This window comes from Tursiops truncatus, chromosome 1, assembly GCF_011762595.2.
Source record: "Tursiops truncatus isolate mTurTru1 chromosome 1, mTurTru1.mat.Y, whole genome shotgun sequence".
NCBI classification, from domain to species: domain Eukaryota; kingdom Metazoa; phylum Chordata; class Mammalia; order Artiodactyla; family Delphinidae; genus Tursiops; species Tursiops truncatus.
In genome coordinates, this window is record NC_047034.1 from 112,823,736 (window position 1) to 112,827,715 (window position 3,980).

Below are 3,980 nucleotides of genomic sequence, written 5' to 3' on the forward strand. Positions count from 1 at the left end.
GAGTTCTCTTGGGTCACAGAGTGCAGATTACTCACTGCAACTTATTAACAGTTTGGAAAACAAGCAGCTGATGGTAGATCTAATATACAAAAGACAGCACATTATTACTTTGCAGAGCGCTAAAACGAATTGAACCCATCAAACAACTGGAAACTTAGGAAGTGTACTTTTGTCATCTGTCCCTTTAGACCACAATTCTAAAATGGCCATACTTAGGGGAGGAAGCTTAAATGCAAATTCTTAGAATATATCCAATTCATTACTGGAATCTCTGAGTGGGAGGAAGAGAGTATGGCCAGGTGGTATTGGTAATAGATTGTCAAAAGGGCAAAAATCAATCTGAAAATCATCGGTAGTGATCACATGAGGCTTTGTGGAGTGATGGATTCTGAAAACATTTGTGTATTGAAATAATGGTTTTCTTTGCAGAAGCGTGATTTCCCACGCACAAACAGCATTTTATTGTATGTGGAGCTCTGCTTTTCCAATAAACATTGATTCATGGCTCACTACATAAATTAATGCCAGAAAAAGAAAGTAATTTAGAAATATTTTTGATACATTCTGTTAGATTCAGTTATGAGACATTTGATTAGAATGTTGTAAAACAGTCAAATGCACTGAAAGAAAATGTAATGAAGAAGGTAATGATGATATGTAATGACCATCTACAAGTCATTTGGCAATCATGAAATGATCATTATTAAGAACGCTTCCACACATGGCAATGTTCTAATGTCATAGATGTTGCACATCTTGTGGTAAACCCATTTTTTAAATGAATGTACTCTGGGTAGGTTGATAAAAGAAGCCAATTATTTTGACTGTGGTCTCATAGAAGAATGGACTCCAGATCTTAGAAAGAGAAAACCTAGACAGGAAAACAACTTTATACTAAACTCCTTTACAGAATAGTTCCCTTCTGGGTTCAGGTTTACTTCTTTCATCATTGGTATGTTATTTTGGGGACAGGTGCAACAAATATTTATCACGGCCTTCTCATAAATGGAACTAGCAGGCATTCAATAAAGCAAGTTTCATATTAGAAGCCAGCATTCAAAAACAAAATGTTTATGTATTCAACTAAATAGTGACATGATTAAACATCAATGAATATGCTCTATGTTGTAAAACTCAGTGAGTCTATCAAGAACATTCTTCCAGGTACAGATAGGCTTGTTGACTTGCCATTCTTTCTATTTTTATGCTTTATAAATAACTTACCTGTCCTCATAACAGTGAAATAAGTACATGGATACACACACACACACACACACCCCTCTCACGATTGACTCTGCTTCTCCCGCAGGAGAATGCAGAGTTAGACTTAGGGGCTTAGTGGGAAGGGAGCAGAAGTGCTACTTCTCTTAGGATATTTTAGCCATGAGGAGATTCCTTTAGCAGACCAGGTCAAAGAGACCTAATGCTGTACTATAAAACAGAACTTGCTATATCGCTGGTTCATATTGGAGTCTTGAATTTCTGTCTTTCCCGGATAGAAACAGCATGGCTCTCTGAACATTTTAAAATCACATAGGATATGTGGCAAAATGTCCCAGAATGCTGCTCTTTAGTACCTGTTTCCGAAGAAGATTCAGAGGTTAATATACCTAGAGTTTCCTCAGGAAATGTTGTCGTAGAGAGTGTAGTCAAAATAAGAGCAGCCGATTTTAGTTGAAAGTCAGACATCTGGCGCACAGAATCGAAAGAATCCTAGGAACACTGTTTAGAGATATGGCTATGCCCATTATAAAGATGAGATTCAGAAAGATTAAATATCTTGCGAAGATCACAGAACTAGTTAGAGATGGAGAGGGATTTGAATCTCAGTCCATCCAAATCCAGAGTCTGAGCCAGAGAGATCTAGGTTAGAACTCTCCTATCACTCATTAGCTGTGTAAACTTGGACAGATTTCTTAACTTCAGTGAGGTAGGTCTCCATTCACATATCTTTAAAATGGAGAGAATGCCTACCTCCCAGGATTGTCCAAAGATTAAATAATTGAGACAAGATATGTTAAAGTCCTGAGCACAGGGAGTCTTCCCTCTGTGATCTGCCTTGAGATAAGCACTCTGTTAAGGGCCTGAGTCCATAAGACTCCCTCCTCCCCCAATGTTGGAGATATAGTGGGAGACAGAAGACAATAACTTATTATAGGATGGTTTTAGACATTTACCTCAATATGTGAAACAAATAAAAAGGGGATACTCTGTTTGACGGGTGTGGGTGTTTGTAAAGAGGGAACTGATCCACCCACTCAGCCTTTCCCAGCTGCCCCTGGGGGTCCTAGACCGGCTCCTTTGACCCTGGGGCCCTGAAAACAGTCATTAGGTGAGATGGTCTCTGGGGGACTTTCAAACTAAAAACCTAGTTTCTACTGTAGGTACACAAATATCTGTAATAAAAGGTACAAATATGATGACAACCATAATATATACGTCCATTCATACAGAGAGAGATCACAGTTGCTTTTTTCATGGAAGAGGAAAGGAGAGGGTCAGTAATGGTGGTATCACAAAAAGGTGGCCTTTCACAGAATGGGTAAGATTTTAAGAGGCTGAGATCACCACTGAAGAGGAAGGAGAGGAATGACATGCATTTTAATGGGTATGTATCAGGAGGAAAGGCAAAATACGATAAGACAAAAGAAAAGAAAAAAAAAATACAGAGCATCTTTGAGACTTGTGAGTCATTCTGACTTAACTGGAGCTTCAAGTACAGATGTGTAGGAAGTAGGGGAGGTGAGACTGGAAACTGGAGGCAATAAAAGACTGTGCTAAGACATGGCTTTTGGAGTCAGACAGATGCGGGTCTGAGTTCCTGTTCTGACAAACACTAGTTGTGTGAACAGGGGAAACTGACTTAACTTCTACAACCTCAGCGTCCTATTCTGGAAAATGGAGCTATTAATGCTACTACTACTACTGGGACTTCTCTGGCGGTCCAGTGGTTAAGACTTTGCCTTCCAATGCAGGGGGGTGTGGGTTCGATCCCTAGTCAGGGACCTAAGATCCCACATGCCTCGAGGCCAGAAAGCCAAAACAGAAAACAGAAGCAATATTGTAACAAATTCAATAAAGACTTTAAAAATGGTCCACATCAAAAAAGATCTTAAAAAAAATACTAATAATAATAATAAAGGAGAATAGTAACTCTTACTGAGCATTCACTCTGTGCCAAGCATGGTTCTAAGCACTTTAAAGGTGTTAACACAGTCTTCACAACAACCCTGTGATGTAGATCCAGTCATTGTCACAATTTTGCATATGAGGAGGTTGAGGCAAGAGAGGGTAACAAACCTGTCTAGCAAGTCACTTGTCACACAGTTAAGAAGAAGGAGATTGGAATCCAGGCATTCTTGTTCTGGAATCTATCTCATTATTAGAAGTTTAGCCATCCACCTCACAGAGTATGGTAAGAATTAAATGAGATAACTCTCATAATATGCCTGTGATGGGGTTTAGGACATGCTACCCCGAAATGTGACACCTTGGCATATTGAATGGATTAAGCTAAAGGAGCTTGAAAAAATGGCAGAAGCAGAGAGGTCAGAGTCCCCTCCCCCATGTCCTGTTCCTTTGAATAGGTCGAAAACCTTCATGTGAGAGGTGTCCTCCCTATGCCTAGAGGAAAGGCTCATCTTTATCACAGAAGACAAAGGGACACCAAGAAGAACCCTGCATTTAGGTTTTGCTAGGCTTCCCCTAGTTTACTACACTTATCTTAGTCTCATTAAACTATCACATTTTTACAGGACTACTCACGCTTCATCAAACTTAGGATAAATATACTCAGGTCTAACTGTTTCTTCGGGTCTTCATTTCTTTATGAAGGCTCCCATGTCATATAAAACTTATATTAAATAAACCTGTATGCTTTTCTTCTGCATCTGTCAGGTTAATAGTCAGACCCAGCCAGGAAGCTCAAGAAGGTCGAGGAAAATTTCTACCTCTGCTACACTCATGAAGTGTCAGGCACA